Raw genomic sequence first — 21,556 nt, 5'->3', positions numbered from 1 at the left:
TGGGCTGTGTTAAAGAAAATGGGGTTGTATGTATCATCATGTTTCATCCAACACATTCATCTATGTCAGGTTTTCTATCCTTAGTACATATACCTTTTGTAATCCATCATGTATATTTTAAAAATTGTAATAAGACTTTCTCAGTGTCCAAAAGGCGAAACATTCAAAGAGACATTTATTAACACAGAAAGTAAGCAACATTTCTGCAAAACACCAACTTTCTCAAGCATGCTAGTTCAAGGACCACAAAAACCTAAAAATAAAGTTTTGCAATGATCCAGCCGTATACAGAATATATATCGTTGTAATCAATTATTCCATAGAGTGACTTCATATAATTATACTATACATTAATAAATACAAAGCAAATTGAAGGTGTTGTCCAGTATTGACAAATTGACAGCTCATCTGTAGGATAGGTCAGTCGTGTTTGATAGGTGGAATTCTGCTATAGAATTTTGCAGTTGGATTATAGGACTGTCCTAGCAAATTGTCGATGGTAGGCCAGCATGCAGTCCTTATTTCAAGCAAACCTGCTCCTTTTTATAATTTCTAACATATGAGAAGGCATGAAACACTGATTCATGGGAGTCTGGGTTGTTAAAGGGATCCTGTCAGCAGGATTGTACTCAGTACCCTACACAGGCAAGCATTCAATGATCTGTGCAATACTAAGGAAATCCTCAAAACATGACCTGTCGGTGGCTCTTGAGGACCGGACTTGGGGAACACTGCTCTAAGGATATGTGCCCATGACCGTTTTCTATCCATTCGAGAAACATGAACCAATTATTCTGATCAGAGTGGCATCACTTTTTCTTGTAGGAGGAGAGAAAAAAAAATTTCATTCTGTCAGTCCAAGATGTCATTCGAGTGTGGTCAAATGTTTTTTCCGACACTCGGATCAAAATCAGACATGTCTTCAATTTTTTTCTCGCACCGCTCGGCCCAAGGAAAAAATCGGACATGTGCTCAGCCCCACACAATATAAAGGGTGCAAGTGCTATCTATGAAAACCATGGAAGCACCCGTCTGATATAATCGATTGTGTGCCTGAACCCTAATATTGACGTTCACACACTGGATTGTCTTTCTAGTGCGGAGCCTTAACTTTACACTCCACCGCCGGGTCCCTTTTCATCATAAAAGTCCTTTTTACTAAGTAAACACAACATTAATACAAACATTGAAAAAGAAAATACATCTTTGTAGCTGCCCTGCCAATAAATAAATATATATATTGATATGGATATACTGTATATCCTGGTATCTTTATTTAATATATATTCGGCTTTGTTTTACAAGACAGTCTATATTATCTCCAAAAGGATGATTTTTCATTAAAGTGTTAACAGAACGACCAGCTTCTAGGTTTATAGCATTTTCATAGAATTGACAGATTGATCCACCAGGGACTGAAGATGAATGGTTTCACACCTGATAAGGCTCTCGAATATACTGCAACACTGCCTATGTTCATCATCCTCCATTGATCATATTCTCCGCTGAAAGATACAAATGGACTTACAACCTTTGTTATAATCACATAAACAAATGCTTTCGGGTGATGTTGGGGACATACCTTGGCCTCAAAAAAATGTTCATATCGGGCAGGAAATGAAATGTATTTGTGAAATTTAAAAACGGTCGAAAATAAAAGAAAAATCGAGCCTTTGTCTCGTCAAAGTGACACCGATTGAGGGAATTTGGATGTGACAGGTTCCAGAAAAGGGAAGTTAGTCCTCTAATGATTCCTCATTTTCATTGTGGGTATTTAAAATAGCGTTCTGCTGCTTCTCTTTCATACACTGGTCAGTGGGAAGTCCTGCTGCCACAGAGTTAATTTGTTAGTTCAAGAAACCAAACAAAGGCCATGTCAGAGTTAATAAAGGTACATCTGACATGCACCAAGAAGGAGGAAAGCATTTACTACCAGCTGGAGTTCCCCCGTAATTACTCCTGGCTGCCCTACAGCGGAATTTGACAATTGTCTGGTGAGACTAAAAGATGCAGAAAGCATAAAACGAAAAACCTATAAAGTAGATGGAATTTTTTAAGCATGAGCGGCTGTATCCTCTGACTCCCGCTTTTACCTTCTAAACATGAACTGAAATTCACACAATAGGAGCAATTTGCAAAAGTGTCGCTCCAATTATTCAGTATTTGTACGGGATGGCAAAAAAAAAAAAAAAGAATTGTGGCAGTTTTCAGATGTTTGTCGTTCTTGTCATTTATTTACTAAGACGTTTATATTAAATAATTAGCAAATGAGAGACATTGCTAATTAGAGTCATTGCCCATATGAAGAGCAGGGAAAAAAGGATAATTGTACTGGCGGTGAATTACGAACTTATGTAAAGACCATGTGAGCCAACAGAAAACACAGTGGAAAAGTATTTAGGTTCATGCTTATCTTTTCAAAGTGATATCCGCTAATTTGTTGATAATAACAATGATGACAATATAGACGCATGAGTAGTGAGGGGACATGAATCTAATGGAAGAATGTGAAGTTGTCCAATAAATTTTGTGGTCCAATTTCTCATGCTACCCTTGAGAAAATAAAAAAAATGCAAGCTAAAACATCATTTTTGAGGGAAAAAAAGGATGTTTTATTTTCACGGCTCTACGTTATAAATTTCTGTTAAGCACTTGGGGGTTCAAAGTGCTCACCACACATCTAAATAAGTTCTTTAATGGGTCTAGTTTCCAAAATGGGGTCACTTGTGGGGGTTTCCACTGTTTAGGCACATCAGGGGCTCTCCAAACGCAACATGGCGTCCGATCTCAATTCCAGCCAAATTTGCATTGAAAAAGTCAAACAGAACTCCTTCTCTTCCAAGCTCTGCCATGTGCCCAAACTGTGGTTTATCCCTACATATGGGGTATCGCCGTACTCAGGACAAATTGCAAAACAACTTTGTGGTCTAATGTCTCCTGTTACCCTTGTGAAAATAAAAATTTGGGGGCGAAAAGATCATTTGTGTAGAAAAAATTAGATTTTTTATTTTCCCGGCTCTACGTTATAAACTTCTGTGAAGAACCTGGGGTTTTAAAGTGCTCACCACACATCTAGAAAGGTTCCTTAAGGGGTCTAGTTTCCAAAATAGTGTAACTTGGGAGGGATTTCCACTGTTTAGGCACATCAGGGGCTCTCCAAATGCGACATGGCATCCAATCTCAATTCCAGCCTATTCTGCATTGAAAAAGTCAAACGGCACTCCTTCTCTTCCAAGCTCTGCCGTGCACCCAAACAGTGGTTTACCCCCACATATGGGCTATCGGCGTATTCATGAGAATTTGCAAAACAAATTTTGTGGTTCATTTTCTCTTTTTACACTTGTGAAAATAAAAAAAATTGGTTCTGAAGTAAAATGTTTGCAAGAAAAAGTTAAATGTTCATTTTTTCCTTCCACACTGTTTCAGCTCCTGTGAAGCACGTAAAAGGGTTAATAAACTTCTTGAGTGTGGTTTTGAGCACCTTGAAGGGTGTAGTTTTTAGAATGGTGTCAATTTTGGGTATTTTCTGTCATGTACACCCCTCAAAGTGACTTTAAATGTGAAATAGTCCCTAAAAATGTAAATTTTGTTGTAAAAATGAGAAATCCCTGGTCAACTTTTAACCCTTATAACTTCCTAACAAAGAAAAATTTTGTTTCCAAAATTGTGCTGATGTAAAGTGTTATGAACAGGTGATTCAGAACCACAATGGACCTTGAAGTTCAGAGCACACAAAGTGACCTGACAATTACCAAAAACATAGGACGAGCTCTGAGACGTGGGAACTCTGCTGACCGCAATCCCTAATCCTATCCAACCACACTAAAGGTAGCCGTGGAGCGCTCCTGACCAGTCCTATGCGCCTCGAGCACAGCCTGAGAAACTAGCTAGCCCTAAGAAAGAAAAATAAGCCTACCTTGCCTCAGATAAATGCCCCAAAGGAAAAGGCAGCCCCCCACATATAATGACTGTGAGTTGAGATGAAAATACAAACGCAGAGATGAAATAGATTTAGCAAAGTGAGGCCCAACTTACTGAACAGACCGAAGATAGGAAAGATTGCTTTGCGGTCAACACAAAACCCTACAAACAACCACGCAGAGGGGGCAAAAAGACCCTTCGCACCGACTAACGGTACGGAGGTGCTCCCTCTGCGTCCCAGAGCTTCCAGCAAGCAAGAAAAACCAATATAGCAAACTGGACAGAAAAAATAGCAAACAAAAATAACACAAGCAAAACTTAGCTTATGCAGGATAGACAGGCCACAGGAACGATCCAGGAGAAAGCAAGACCAATACTAGAACATTGACTGGAGGCCAGGATCAAAGCACTAGGTGGAGTTAAATAGAGCAGCACCTAACGACTTAACCTCATCACCTGAGGAAGGAAACTCAGAAGCCGCAGTACCACTCTCATCCACCAAAGGAAGCTCATAGACAGAACCAGCCGAAGTACCACTCATGACCACAGGAGGGAGCTTGGCCACAGAATTCACAACAGTACCCCCCCCTTGAGGAGGGGTCACCGAACCCTCACCAGAACCCCCAGGCCGACCAGGATGAGCCACATGAATGGCACGAACCAGATCGGCAGCATGGACATCAGAGGCAAAGACCCAGGAATTATCTTCCTGACCATAACCTTTCCACTTAACCAGATACTGGAGTTTCCGTCTCGAAACATGAGAATCCAAAATCTTCTACACTATATACTCCAACTCCCCTTCAACCAAAACCGGAGCAGGAGGATCAATAGATGGAACCACAGGTGCCACGTATCTCCGCAACAATGACCGATGGAACCCGTTATGGATGGAAAAAGAAGCTGGAAGAGTCAAACGAAAAGACACAGGATTAAGAACCTCAGAAATCCTATATGGACCAATGAAACGAGGCTTAAACTTAGGAGAGGAAACCTTCATAGGAATATAACGAGTTGACAACCAAACCAAATCCCCAACACGAAGTCGGGGACCCACACAGCGCCTGCGGTTAGCGAAACGTTGAGCCTTCTCCTGGGACAAAGTCAAATTGTCCACTACATGAGTCCAAATCTGCTGCAACCTATCCACCACAGTACCCACACCAGGACAGTCTGAAGACTCAACCTGCCCTGAAGAGAAACGAGGGTGGAACCCAGAATTGCAGAAGAACGGCGAAACCAAAGTAGCCGAGCTGGCCCGATTATTAAGGGCGAACTCAGCCAAAGGCAAAAAGGACACCCAATCATCCTTATCAGCAGAAACAAAACATCTCAGATATGTTTCCAACGTCTGATTGGTTCGTTCAGTCTGGCCATTTGTCTGAGGATGGAAATCCGAGGAAAAAGACAAATCAATGCCCATCCTAGCACAAAAGGCTCGCCAAAACCTCGAAACAAACTGGGAACCTCTGTCAGAAACGATGTTCTCTGGAATGCCATGTAAACGAACCACATGCTGGAAAAACAATGGCACCAAATCAGAGGAGGAAGGCAATTTAGACAAGGGCACCAAATGGACCATCTTAAAGAAGCGATCACAAACCACCCAAATGACCGACATTCTTTGAGAGACGGGGAGATCCGAAATAAAATCCATAGAGATATGTGTCCAAGGCCTCTTCGGGATCGGCAAGGGCAAAGCAACCCACTGGCACGAGAACAGCAGGGCTTAGCCCGAGCACAAATCCCACAGGACTGCACGAAAGAACGCACATCCCGCGACAGAGACGGCCACCAAAAGGATCTAGCCACCAATCTCTGGTACCAAAGATTCCAGGATGACCAGCCAACACCGAACAATGAACCTCAGAGATACATTTATTCGTCCACCTATCAGGGACAAACAGTTTCTCCGCTGGGCAATGGTCAGGTCTATTAGCCTGAAATTTTTGCAGCACCCGCCGCAAATCAGGGGAGATGGCAGACAAAATTACCCCCTCTTTGAGAACACCCGCCGGCTCAGGCAAACCCGGAGAATCGGGCACAAAACTCCTAGACAGGGCATCCGCCTTCACATTTTTAGAGCCCGGAAGGTACGAAACCACAAAGTCAAAACGGGAGAAAAACAGCGACCAACGAGCCTGTCTAGGATTCAACCATTTGGCAGACTCGAGATAAGTCAAGTTCTTGTGATCAGTCAAGACCACCACGCGATGCTTAGCTCCTTCAAGCCAATGACGCCACTCCTCGAATGCCCACTTCATGGCTAGCAACTCTCGATTGCCAACATCATAATTTCGCTCAGCAGGCGAAATTTTCCTGGAAAAGAAGGCGCATGGTTTCATCACCGAGCAATCAGAACTTCTCTGCAACAAAACAGCCCCTGCTCCAATTTCAGAAGCATCAACCTCGACCTGGAACGGAAGCGAAACATCTGGTTGGCACAACACAGGGGCAGAAAAAAAACGACGCTTCAACTCCTGAAAAGCTTCCACAGCAGCAGAAGACCAATTGACCACATCAGCACCCTTCTTGGTTAAATCAGTCAACGGTTTAGCAATACTAGAAAAATTATTGATGAAGCGACGATAAAAATTAGCAAAGCCCAGGAACGTCTGCAGACTCTTCAGAGATGTTGGCTGAGTCCAATCATAAATGGCCTGAACTTTAACAGGGTCCATCTCGATAGTAGAAGGAGAAAAAATGAACCCCAAAAATGAAACCTTCTGAACACCAAAGAGACACTTTGACCCCTTCACAAACAAAGAATTAGCACGCAGGACCTGGAACACCATTCTGACCTGCTTCACATGAGACTCCCAATCATCCGAGAAGACCAAAATATCATCCAAGTATACAATCAGGAATTTATCCAGGTACTCTCGGAAGATGTCATGCATAAAGGACTGAAATACTGATGGAGCATTGGAAAGCCCGAATGGCATAACCAGGTACTCAAAATGGCCTTCGGGCATATTAAATGCTGTTTTCCATTCATCGCCCCGTTTAATACGCACAAGATTATATGCACCACGAAGATCTATCTTGGTGAACCAACTAGCCCCCTTAATCCGAGCAAAGAAATCAGACAGCAGCGGCAAGGGGTACTGAAATTTGACCGTAATTTTATTTAGAAGGCGGTAATCAATACAAGGTCTCAGCGAACCATCCTTCTTGGCCACAAAAAAGAACCCCGCTCCTAATGGCGACGATGACGGGCGAATATGACCCTTCTCCAAAGACTCCTTCACGTAACTCCGCATAGCGGCGTGCTCAGGTACAGATAAATTAAACAGTCGACCCTTAGGAAACCTACTACCAGGAATCAAATTGATAGCACAATCACAATCCCTATGCGGAGGTAGGGCATTGGACTTGGGCTCATCGAATACATCCCGGTAATCAGACAAGAACTCTGGGACCTCAGAAGGGGTGGATGATGAGATAGACAGAAATGGAACATCACCATGTACCCCCTGACAACCCCAGCTGGACACAGACATTGATTTCCAATCTAATACTGAGTTATGGACTTGTAGCCATGGCAACCCCAACATGACCACATCATGCAGATTATGCAACACCAGAAAGCGAATATCCTCCTGGTGCGCAGGAGCCATGCACATGGTCAGCTGGGTCCAATACTGAGGCTTATTCTTGGCCAAAGGCGTAGCATCAAATCCTCTCAATGGAATAGGACACTGCAAGGGCTCCAAGACAAACCCACAGTGCCTAGCAAACTCCAAGTCCATCAAATTCAGGGCAGCGCCTGAATCCACAAATGCCATGACAGAATAGGAAGACAAAGAGCAGATCAAAGTAATGGACAAAAGAAATTTCGACTGTACCGTACCAATGGTGGCAGACCTAGCGAACCGCTTAGTGCGCTTAGGGCAATCGGAGATAGCATGAGTGGAATCACCACAGTAGAAACACAGCCCATTCTGACGTCTGTGTTCTTGCCTTTCAGCTCTGGTCAAAGTCCTATCGCACTGCATAGGCTCAGGTTTATGCTCAGATAATACCGCCAAATGCTGCACAGATTTACGCTCACGCAAGCGTCGACCGATCTGAATGGCCAAAGACATAGACTCATTCAGACCAGCAGGCATAGGAAATCCCACCATGACATCCTTAAGGGCTTCAGAGAGACCCTTTCTGAAAATAGCTGCCAGCGCACATTCATTCCATTGAGTGAGCACGGACCACTTTCTAAACTTCTGACAATAAATCTCTATCTCATCCTGACCCTGACACAGAGCCAGCAAATTTTTCTCTGCCTGATCCACTGAATTAGGTTCATCGTACAGCAATCCGAGCGCCAGAAAAAATGCATCAATATTACATAATGCAGGATCTCCTGGCGCAAGGGAAAATGCCCAGTCTTGAGGGTCGCCACGTAATAAAGAAATAATGATCTTAACTTGTTGAACTGGGTCACCAGAGGAGCGGGGTTTCAAAGCCAGAAATAGTTTACAATTATTTTTAAAATTCAAAAACTTAGCTCTATCTCCAGAAAATAACTCAGGAATAGGAATTTTAGGTTCTAACATAGGATTCTGAACCACTAATTCTTGAATATTCTGTACATTTATAGCGAGATTATCCATCAAAGAGAACAGACCCTGAATGTCCATGTCCACATCTGTGTTCTGAACCACACTGATGTAAAGGGGAAAAGAAAGACAGAACACAGTGCAAAGAAAAAAAAATGGTCTCAGAACTTCTCTTTTCCCTCTATTGAGAAGCATTAGTACTTTAGGCCTCCAGTACTGTTATGAACTGGTGATTCAGAACCACAATGGACCTTGAAGTTCAGAGCACACAAAGTGACCTGACAATTACCAAAAACATAGGACGAGCTCTGAGACGTGGGAACTCTGCTGACCGCAATCCCTAATCCTATCCAACCACACTAGAGGTAGCTGTGGAGCGCTCCTGACCAGTCCTATGCGCCTCGAGCACAGCCTGAGAAACTAGCTAGCCCTAAGAAAGAAAAATAAGCCTACCTTGCCTCAGAGAAATACCCCAAAGGAAAAGGCAGCCCCCCACATATAATGACTGTGAGTTGAGATGAAAATACAAACGCAGAGATGAAATAGATTTAGCAAAGTGAGGCCCAACTTACTGAACAGACCGAAGATAGGAAAGATTGCTTTGCGGTCAACACAAAACCCTACAAACAACCACGCAGAGGGGGCAAAAAGACCCTCCGCACCGACTAACGGTACGGAGGTGCTCCCTCTGCGTCCCAGAGCTTCCAGCAAGCAAGAAAAACCAATATAGCAAGCTGGACAAAAAAAATAGCAAACAAAAATAACACAAGCAAAACTTAGCTTATGCAGGATAGACAGGCCACAGGAACGATCCAGGAGAAAGCAAGACCAATACTAGAACATTGACTGGAGGCCAGGATCAAAGCACTAGGTGGAGTTAACTAGAGCAGCACCTAACGACTTAACCTCATCACCTGAGGAAGGAAACTCAGAAGCCGCAGTACCACTCTCATCCACCAAAGGAAGCTCATAGACAGAACCAGCCGAAGTACCACTCATGACCACAGGAGGGAGCTTGGCCACAGAATTCACAACAGTAAAGTAGACATGTGGGAAATGTTATTTATTAACTATTTTGGGTGACATATCTCTCTGATTTAGGGGCATAAAAATTCAAATATTGAAAAATGCAAATTTTAAAAATTTTCCCCATATTTCCATTTTTTTAATAAATAATCACAAGTAATATCGAAGAAATGTTACCACTATCATGAAGTACAATGTCATGAAAAAACAGTCTCAGAATGAGCGGGATCCGTTAAAGCGTTCCAGAGTTATAACCTCATAAAGGGACAGTGGTCAGAATTGTAAAAATTGGCTCGGTCATTAAGTACCAAATTGGCTCTGTCACTAAGGGGTTAAAGGAATAGTAAGAATTGATGAGACAGTCTGAAATTTAAACCACACTTATGGTGACTCCCGCTGGTCCTCGTTGACATGCAATTCGATGGAGATTGTAGTGCCAGCAAGGGCCAGCGTAGTGTCCTCAGATGGGGTCCTTTGTCAACGGTCCAACATCTGGCGGCAGTGGGTGGTCTCTGGTTTTACCCGCTGAGCCCCTAGTCCATAAGCCTGAGCAAACAAAGTGAGGGAAGATGCAGGAGTCCCTATAACAAGCGTGGGCTGATGCACACTGGTCAGCAGAGTGAATCGCACCATGGTGTCCTGCAGCCGGCCCTCACTTTTCTGTACGAACGCTGCCTGATGTTTATCCAGGCGCACGGCGCTCTTTTCAGTCACAATCCCGCTGGAATGCGCGGGTAAGCCTGGTCACGGCATGTCTCGGCTCCGCTGTGCTGGATGCGGAGTGCACTGCTCACCCTGCTGCACTCTCCCTGATGGCAGGATCCTCTCTGACGCTTCGCACGCTCTCAGCTCTTCTTCTGGGTTAAACACACCCCCTCTTCCCGGGTCGCGGGACCTGTCCGGTCCCCTATTCCTTCCCCCGGGCAACATAGGATGCAGCCTCGATTGTTCCAGACCCGGCTCAATGCAGGTACCTGCAGTCGGGTCTTCCTTCTTACAAATGCAAGGCAATCCTGGAGGAAAACCTGTTAGAGACCGGGTCGAAGGTTCACTGTCAAGCAGGACATTGAGCCTAATCATACTGCCAGAGCTACAATGAATGGTTTAGATCAAAGCATGTTCATGTGTTTGAATGGCCCAGTCACAGTCCAGACTGAAATCCCACTGAGAATTTGTGTCAAGACTTTTAAATTGCTGCCCACAGACACCTTCATCCAATCTCACTGACCTAGATCTAGTTTGCAAAAAATCATGGGCAAAATTTTCAGCCGTAGATGTGCAAAAATAAAGAGACATACCCCAAAAGACTAGCAGTAAAGACTAGTGGTAATTGCAGAAAATGGTGGTCCTACAAAGTAATCAATCAGGGGGGTTGAATACAAATACACATCCCAATTTCCAGATATATATTTTTTAAATATTTAGAAAAAACATGGATCATTTCCATTACACTTCAACAATACCTGCTACTTTGTGTTGGTACAGTATATCACATAAACCTCCAATTAAATACTTTTATATATGTGTGGGTGTAATGTGAAAAAATGTGGAAAAGTATGAATACTTTTTCACGGCACTGAATATATTCCCATTATGTTTTACACATACAGAAAATAGGCACCGTCTGTAACAATAATAACTACAAGATCCCAAACTGACAAACTTAAAGGGAACCTGTCACCTGAATTTGGCGGGACTGGTTTTGGGTCATATGGGCGGGGTTTTGGGGTTTTTGATTCACCCTTTCCTTACCCGCTGGCTGCATGCTGGCTGCAATATTGGATTGAAGTTCATTCTCTGTCCTCCATAGTACACGCCTGCGTAAAGCAATCTTGCCTTGCGCAGGCGTGTACTACGGAGGACAGAGAATGAACTTCAATCCAATATTGCAGCCAGCATGCAGCCAGCGGGTAAGGAAAGGGAGAATCAAACACCCGAAAACTCCGCCCATATGACCCAAAACCAGTCCCGCCAAATTCAGGTGACAGAGTCCCTTTAAAGCATCCTGGAAGACATGGAGTATTTTCAGACCACATAGAAATATTTTATTAGAATTATAACACAAACGTGATAAGTATTGTGTTTCAATGAATGCATGTATGGGCAAGGTGGACAGGATAATATGTGCACTTAAAATAGGCTATAATTAGCCCGCAAGTCAAATATAATGAAACATGAATCTGATATTACCATAACTGACTAAGGTGAGTATATAATGTACAATCATTCTGCCATAGTTTGGTATAAAATAATGTAAATAACGTGATGCAATTAATAAAGGTGTAAATGTGGTTATTCATGCGTGTTTCAGACAATTATTATTGGGTGAATGTAAACAGTACGAACAATGAAAAAAATGAATAAAAAGTGTGTGGAAGTGAAACTTGTGAACAATAGAATATGAAAGTAAAAAAAATAATAATGGCAGTGAAATGGGAAATGCCTAAAAGTGTACGAATTTGAAGGTGCGAATTTATGGAAAATTAAGAAAATGTAAAAATTAAAAGGGAAAAGGAGAAAAGTTGTGAATAAATGTATGGGAAAGTCATGCACGAATGAATGAAACGGGGTCAGAATAAAGCCCCAACTACAGTTAAGGGGCACCCTGGATGTCACCCCAGTTTATGTACAAAAGGAATCATATGTACTGAGCTTACATAAAAAGGACCCAATAATAACCAATTATTATTATTATTATTATTTATTGTTATAGCGCCATTTATTCCATGGCGCTTTACATGTGAGGAGGGGTATACATAATAAAAACAGGTACAATAATCTTAAACAACACAAGTCATAACTGGTACAGGAGGAGAGAGGACCCTGCCCGCGAGGGCTCACAATCTACAAGGGATGGGTGAGGATACAGTAGTGGTTACTGCAGGTTATAGTTATAAAAGTGTAAACACGCAAAATTAACACAATGGTGTCCATATACCCATTAAACTGTCCCAATGGCCCATTAAGGGCAGAGTCCATGAGAATTCTCAGCGAGTCATAATAGCCACCCCCAACGGGCCCGGATCCTGAGATGTCAGAAGGGCGGTTCTTTAGGAGGATGTAGTTCCTATGCGGTATTGAAGAAATGGAGGCAGTTACATACGGTATTGAAGGAATAACAAATACTATAATTAAAAACACATATACTGAAACCTTATACCAGTCTGTAACAATTGAAAACGTGTGATGTTATTTATTTTAAGTCATTGAACATAGTGACAGAGACAAAGTGACAACTCTCACTTTTATCATAGCCTCGCTTCATCTGCACCAGCATGGTGTTTTCTTACAATAAGCCATATTTTACACTTAGAACATCTGTAAGTCATTACCATACTGGTGGGCAGGCTAGGCCATTGCCAAGTCTGTATTTCTGGCACACACTGTATATCTCTTGGGTCACAAGACAAGTAGAGCACAAATCAGTTCCATTTACTTACTAACATTTCTAAAGGCTTTTCAGTCCCAAGCGAGAAGCTCAGCCGGTGTAAATGAATATGTACAAATCCTGGTTCTCTTATGAAAACAAACCTTTAACAGCCGCCATATATTTTATCTTTTATTCTTGTAATTCTAATTCTGCAGAGCTGTGCAGAGATTGTCCTTACTCCCGTGAGTCCCTGACCCGCAGAATCTTAACTTTTTATCTCAGAGGTACTGGACTTTTTGGACCAATTTCATAGAAAGCAAATTGACTTATGAGTTTTTTGTTTTTTTTTACATTTTCTTTGGATTTATTACATTTGATTTTACTTTCTACCATATAGTTTACACTTGCTACATGGAAATTGTCATCAAAGTGTACTTGGATCTTTAATTCTGTTATGTCTCTGCAGTTTTTTGGGGAATATTCCCCTTATACAGTATTATTATATTAGAAGTCAGTTATCTGATTTTGCAATAATTCATATAAAAGTGCAGTTATGGGGAATACAGTGCTGGAACTAAAGCAACGTTCACACGTTCAGTATTTGGTCAGTATCTGTAAGCCAAAACCAGGAGTGGAGCAATCAGAGGAAAAGTATAATACAAACATATGCACCACTTCTGTATTTATCACCCACTCCTGGTTTTGGATTACAAATACTAATGTAAAATACTGACCAAATACTGAATATTTATATAAAAAAAGGGTTTGGATCTTATAAAGGCATACGTATTCGCCTCCTATGTAATAATTGTCCCCCATCCTGTCTCCTAATATAACAGTTTCTCCTATGCTGGACCCCTTCTTGGAATAATATCCCCCATCCTGATATAATGTCCCAGTTCTGGTATAATGTCCCCCATCCTTGTATAATGTCCCCATTCTGGTATAATGTCCTACATCCTGATATAATGTCCCCATCCAGATGGCATGTCTCACATTCTGGTATAATGTCCCCATTCTGGTATAATGTCCTACATCCAGATAGTATGTCTCACATTTTTGCAGGGTGCGGCAGGGCCCCTTTATGTTGTTCCTTGTGTGTTGCATGTATATATATAGTGCTGGATGGCCCGCCTGCCAATATTATGGGCGTGATCAATAGGTTGTCCAGACACTTTGCATCACATTTATCTGTGTGAATAGTGTCTTATGCAAGCCTTACCTGTGTGCATTTTTGCTACTAGGCAGCCAACCCCTCTAATGTTTGGGCGAGTGGGTGGTTGCTCTCAACAGTAGCTTGCACCTGTGCTGCTTTAGCATTTATTATCGGGGGCCTGCTGCACCCTGCGAGTGCATTTGTCATTTGACAAGGTTTTGGTGAGTCTGCTCTTCATGTTGTGTTTTTCTGTGACTGTTCAGGTCAGAGGGCACGATGACGTGTTAGTGTGCGCACCGCCCTCTGCCTGAACAGTCACTGCGGAGAGACGGGACGCTGAGGAGCAGCGGGCAGAGAGGACGAGAGGTGACTGTAATTTTTTTTTATTTTATTGCAGCAGCAGATATACAGTATGGATAATCATATCAGCATAAACTGCATCTTATGGGGCCATAATCAATTTTAATGCAGCATTACATGGGGCATATTTTCTATGGAGCATCTTATGGGGCCATTATCAACTTTTATGCCGCATTATATGGGGCATATTGCCTATGGAGAATCTTATGGGAACATTATTAACCTTTGTGCAGCATTGTATGGGGCAAATTTTCTATGGAGCATCTTATGTGGCCATAATCAACTTTAATGCAGCATTACATGGGGCATATTGCCTATGGAGCATCTTATGGGACCATTATTAACCTTTGTGCAGCATTATATGGGGCATATTTTAATATGGAGCATCTTATGGGGCCATCATAAACTGTATGGAGCATTATATGGGGCTCCAGATTCAATATGGATATTCAAAAACACTTAACCTTCTGATGTCTCAATTAATTTTACTTTTATTGGCATCTATTTTTATTTTTAACATTTACCAGTAGCTGATGCATTTCCCACCCTAGGCTTATACTCGAGTCATTAAGTTTTCCCATTTTTTGTGGCAAAATTAGGGGTCTCGGCTTATACTCGGGTTGGCTTATACTCGAGTATATACAGTAAGTTTGTCTCTGAAACGCGGCAGCGGACCCGCCTGTACGATTAGTCAATAACGTGGATTGGTCCCCCATGGCTATTAAAAGCATATTTGTCTCTGAAACACCGTGGCTTTTCCGAGACTAATATATCTGGCTGAGATGTCCGCCCCTGGTAACACTTATGAACACTACATCTTCAGATTTTCATGTTTCACAAGAAGCTTCTCTTCTGTAACTGACTACAATCGCTCAGCTGTATTTTATATTAAATGTGACCTCGCTCCAAAATATTATTAGAAATATTTGGTATCATCTGTGGGTAAATGCTGCTGATTTTCTGATATTGTGTGAGAAGTTAACATGTTCTCATAGAAGTAAACTTGATAAGATTTATTGGTTCTGGATCACTTGGCACCGCATGAAATGTGCTTATGAATTTAGCTGGAGATTGATATTCTGAAAGATTTTGGAAAAGGAAGTCCTGTTTCAGTATTGCATTCATTAATCCCTTTATGACAGGACCATTTTCTGCGTTTGTGCTTTTGTTTTTACTCTCCATTCTTCCTAAAGCTATAACTTTATTTAATTTTCTTTTAATAAAGCCGTATAAGAGCTTAATTTTACGAGATAACTTGTAGGTTTGAATGACACAATTCATTTTAAAATACGATGTACTAGAAAACGGAAACAAAATTTCAAGTACAATGAAAAAAACCCCACACTATCGCTCTTGTGTTTTGTGTTTTATTTTTATGGTGTTGATTGTGAGGTAAAAATGACATGGCAGTGCGATTCTACAGGTCGGTACGATTTTGGCCATACTAAACTTGTAAAAGTTTAAGTAGTAGGATACAAATTCAGAAAATTGTAAGCAAAAAATGTTGGCTTGTGTCACCATTTTGCCCATAGGAAGGATTTCACAGGAGTACCATCATGAAGACCTTCAGAAGGCGCAGGCCACCATGGAAACTTATTGACGCACTGTGATCGCATTGAATATGTAGAATGATGCGCTGTATGCATTAAATTGCCTGATATTGGATGTACCAGTACATGTACAAAATGTCGGAAAGTTTAAAGGGAATGTTTAATCAGAAACTGACAATTATTTAATTCAGGTTTTAAAATTAACCATGGAAAGTAAGAGATGAGTAAATCTGCCAAAATTTGAATTCTGCAGATGAGTTGAATTTGGTGGGAAAATTTTATATGCATCATATGTATTCAATGGATATTGAATTAGCCACAATTGGAAGGTGTGAAAAACAACTCGTATATCATACTCACTAATCCACTCATCTTTCCCTGCCACATCAGTCCCCGCCGGTCCTCCACTCATACCGTAAGACACCAACTAAAATCTGCAAAATTTTGGAAAATTTGGAAAGTGGATTAATTTAGAACTGATTTGCTCAATCTTGTGGCTAACAATGCTGCTTTGCAGTGCTTGGATCGTGGGCTTGAATTCCACAACATTTGTATGGAGTCTGTGGGTTTCCTCCGGCTTCCCCCCACACTTCAAAGAATTATTGATAGAGAATTTAGCTTGTAAGTTACAATCAAATAGAAACATTAATGCTGTTGTATGTTAAGTGTTGTGGAACATGTTGTAATTGCATATTATATAACTAATAAAATAAAGCCATACTTACCACTTCCCTCCATGTCTGCCATTCCAACAGTTGGATCGGATGTGATCATTTCCTGATCACCAGAACTGTCACTGGTTACTGCAGTATGTCCTCAGTGGTCATTGTTGGTCATGATGTCATTTCTTTTGAGGTGGTTGGGACTTGTCCTAACTGGAGCTGAGGGCAGAATCCAGTGGTAAGCACGGCTTCTCTTTTTTCTTTTATCTAGATGGTTTCTCACTGTTAAATAAGCAAAAAGATTAAAAAAACATTTAACCCCTTTCTGACATTAGGCGTAATACTACGCCGATGTCGGACTCCCTCCCTTTGATATGGACTCCGGCGGTGAGCCCACATGTGAAGAAACCAGATTGTATCTTAATTTCCCAGACAATCATGCTTTTTGCAAACCAAAATAACTGGCTTTTTATCTGTATATTGGCTTGTGAATTTAAGTGTTTATGTCTGGTGGGTCAAGAAGACAGACTTGCCAACTGAAATACTATCTAAGTTTGTAATAGTGACTGTACATAGGGTGTGCTAAGCTTTGTTTATTGATGTGTGTTATATGCTAATAGTGCTACTTAATCCCATCACCATTGTTTACCTTTTCTTGATGTTGGACTGAAGGACCCTGGGTAATTCTAAAAATAGCTTACATGCCTTGGGTATAAAAAGACTCAGAGATCACATCCTGAGAGACTGAAGTAACACAGAGCTACCAGCAAGACATTCTGCAAACCACCCCAACAGACAAGACAACGGACTGCAGCCAATTCATGGCACCATCACGAAGGACACGGATCAATGATTCTATAGGAAACAACCTAGGGGTTTTCGGCTCCGGTTGGAAGGACACAGATCTGATCCAGTGACCATCTGTGAACCATGGATATGTTAGGAGAAAGTCAGGTTTGTTACCCGCTGGTCGCCTGGTTCCATGGAGATGGTCAGATAAGCCAGGTGGTGACTCTCGTGTCAACTGGCTTTGGACCTTGTATGGACTCTATGGACAGTTCTTAGTCATCTCCCTATGCTTGTCGTTACCCCTTCTCTGTGCGTGCTGTTGTGAATTCCGTTCTTGGGCTCCCTCCGGTGGTTGTAAATGCCACTTTTATGAATTCTGCCCTTGGGCTCCCTCTGGTGGTTTTGAGTGGAACTGCCGCTCCTTGGGTTTAGCTTTAGCAGCTGCTTTCACTATTCGTCTCTCCTGGCTCTGCTATTTAACCTGGCTCTAGTCTTCAGCCTATGCCACTTGTCAATGTTCTCTGGCTGGATTCACATCTCTGCTTGGATTCTCCTGGTTTCCTGACCAGTTCTGCAAAGATAAGTTCTGGCTTTGCTCATTTCAGTCCACATGTTGTGGACTTCTTGTTCTGTGCATTCTATATTTGTCCAGCTTGTCAGTATGGATTTTTTCTGTTAGCTGGAAGCTCTGGGAAGCAGATTTACCCTCCACACCTTTAGTCAGGTGTGGAGATTTTGTAAACTCTGTGTGGATTGTTTTGTAGTTTTTATACTGACCGCACAGTATCCTTTCCTGTCCTATCTATCAAGCTAGACTGGCCTCCTATGCTAAAATCTGATTTCATCTCTGCGTATGTTATTTTCCCCTCCTCTCACCGTCAATATTTGTGGGGGGCTATATTTCCTTTGGGGATTTTCTCTGAGGCAAGATAGGTTTCCTGTTTCCATCTTTAGGGGAAGTTAGATCTTAGGCTGTGCCGAGGGGTCTAGGGAGCGTCAGGTACCCCCACGGCTATTTCTAGTTGCGCTGCTAGGTTCAGGGTCAGCGGTCAGTACAGATACCACCTCCTTCAGAGCTTGTCTCATGTTGTTCCTAAACCACCAGATCAGAACAGCGTGCATCCACAGATGGAGTAGCGACTCTGGGAGCTCTGACATCATATCAACTGGCTTTGGACCTTGTATGGACTCTATGGACAGTTCTTGGTCATCTCCCTATGCTTGTCGTTACCCTTTCTCTGTGTGTGCATCCACAGATGGAGTAGCGACCCTGGGAGCTCTGACATCATGTTATACTGGAAATACGTGGAGACGCAGTGATCGTTTATATGCGCCCATGTAATCAAGCAATTCCAGCCATGTTGGGATTGTTCTGTTTGCTATTGTGTGCGGTGGTTCAATAAAGTATTGCCACACTGTTTTACCTTAACCCTGTGTCGTCTGTGTAGTGTATTGCCCACTGGGAGATAGAGCGGGCGTTCAGTGGTATGAGCCGTGGTCCATGCTGTCTTGCTAAACACAGCCGGGCCAGTGGACAAAAGCACCCACTGACCCCGTTTCATCACACCACATCTTTTCCGGCATCTGCCAGCTGTTTTGAACAGCTGACAAGTGCCCGGAAAAGCTGCGGGTGAAATCGCAATCCACCCGCGACTATTAATCCATCAAATGCCGCTGTCAAACTTTGACATCGGCATTTAACATGTGTTTTCGGCAATCGTGCTGGAAATCCGCCCACTGGTGACCCCCATCACGTGATTGCAGGTCACTGATGGGTTGGCATGACAACTAGAGGTCTCCTGGAGACCTCCATGTTTGTCACTGCCAACTATTACTCATAGCAAGTGAGTAATTCATTGGAAGGTTCTCAGTATCTTTGCTATATTCCCTGTTGTTTTCTGTTATTGAAGCCTAACTTTTCCGTCGGCCATTTTGCTTTGTCCTGCTGCAGCTACTTTGCCCTGAGTCAGAATGAAGTTTCTAGCTTCTGTTTCCGCCCTGCTCTCTGCCTCTTGCCTTTTTAAGCAGCCTCAGCTGTTCAATCAGTGCTTCTGACTCATGTCTGCAGTCAGCCTGTGACCTGCTCCTGGAAGTCTTGGACCTAGTATTCCTTCCATCTCCTACTGTGGATCTCTGGGACACTTGTGGACACTGAAACTCTGCTGCATGCTAATCTACATTTGCAAGGGAAGTAACAGAGAGAGAGACTCTGAACCAGTTTGTGCTTAATGTTGAACTTAACGTTTACTCTGACCTGCCGTGTCACCTCCCGTGTCACCTGCCGTGTCACCTGCCTGTGTACTTGCAATTGTGTAAAACCTTTTTCCTTGTGGCATACTTGTATGCAGTAATACATGCAAGTCATAACTAAACCTATGTCTACTGTGTCTTCCTCGCACCCAAGCACAAGACTCTAAATAGACTGTGTACAATACATCACATTCATCTACATACGGGTGAACTGATCATTGCATGTATGTAGCTGAGCCAATCGAGTTGTGGCAGCTTCTAGCATCCCATGGAGACTATTGAAGCATGCCAAAAGTAAAAAAAAAAGTTTTTAAAAATATAAAAAATTAAAAAAATCTAAAAGTTCAAATCACCCCCTTTTTGCCCCATTCAAAGTAAAACAATAATAAAAAATCAAACCTACACATATTTGGTATTACCGCATTCAGAATCGCTCGATCTATCGATTAAAACAAAGGATTAGCCTGATCGCTAAACAGTGAAGGGAGAAAAAAAGTCAGAACGCCAAAATTTCCTGTTTTTTGGTTGCCGCGACATTGCATTAGAATGCAATAACGGGCGATCAAAAGATCGTATCTGCACCAAAATGGTATAATTAAAAACATCAGCTCAGCACACAAAAAATAAGCCCTCACCCAACCCGAGATCACGAAAAATGGAGACTCTACGGATATCAGAAAATGACGCAATTTTTTTTTTTAACAAAGTTTGGAATTTTTTTTCACCACTTAGATAAAAAAGAACCCATACATTTTTGTTGCCTATGAACTCGTAATGACCTGGAGAATTATAATGGCAGGTCAGTTTTAGAATTTAGTGAACCTAGTAAAAAAGCAAAGCAAAAAACAAATGTGGGATTGCACTTTTTTTTTGCAATTTCACCGCACTTGAATTTTTTTTTACCGTTTTCTAGTACAAGATATGGTAAAACCAATGGTGTCATTCAAAATTACAACTCGTCCTGCAAGAAACAAGACCTCACATGGCCATATTGATGGAAAAATAAAAAAAGGTATGGTTCTGGGAAGAAGAGGAGCAAAAAGCAAAAATGCAAAAACGAAAGCAACTAAGGGGCTAATGGCAGCTAGTACTACTCGGTAGAACAGGGCAGCAATGCTGTGCAGCCTAACCCTGCCCTTTACACATCTTCCCTGTTTTTTTTCCATTCTCTGGGGCAGACAGCTGCACTTCATCACTTAATGAAATGTTAAATTGATCATCCCCTTTCCATGTGCCCTATTGAGAATGGTGCCTACTGCTCTAAATTCTCTTTGTTTAGCTACAACAGAGAGATCCTCTGATTGACTTGAGACATCTGTGTACTACCTGGGCCGCCATTTATCTGAATGGCTGACATGTAAGGATAAGATAATTGTTGTGAATTCTGTGGCTGAATTCACTCCTGTGGTCACAAGTGGTATTGCAGCCTCTGGGCTTCCTCCCTCAGGTGTTTTGGTGAGCTCGTTGGCTGCCTTGCTATTTAACTCCACCTGAGTCTGTCTTCCTTGCTCCTTGTCAATGTTCCAGTGTTGGATCTGAGCTACTGCATCTTTCCTGTGGCCTGCTGCTCTGCTAGATAAGTGTTACTTTGTTTTTGTTTCCGTTTTTTCTGTCCAGCTGTGCTATTCTCTTTTGCTGGAAGCTCTGAGACGCAAAGGGTGCACCGCCGTGCCGTTAGTTCGGCACGGTGGGTCTTTTTGCCCCCCTTTGTGTGGTTCTGCTTTAGGGTTTTTTGTAGACTGCATAGTTCTCTTTGCTATCCTCGCTCTGTCTAGAATATCGGGCCTCACTTTGCTGAATCTATTTCATTCCTACGTTTTGTCTTTTCATCTTGCTAACAGTCATTATATGTGGGGGGCTGCCTATTCCTTTGGGGTATTTCTCTGAGGCAAGTCAGGCTTGTATTTCTATCTTCA

Source organism: Ranitomeya imitator, chromosome 6, assembly GCF_032444005.1.
Source record: "Ranitomeya imitator isolate aRanImi1 chromosome 6, aRanImi1.pri, whole genome shotgun sequence".
Classification (NCBI taxonomy): domain Eukaryota; kingdom Metazoa; phylum Chordata; class Amphibia; order Anura; family Dendrobatidae; genus Ranitomeya; species Ranitomeya imitator.
Note: the sequence above shows the minus strand (reverse complement) of the source record.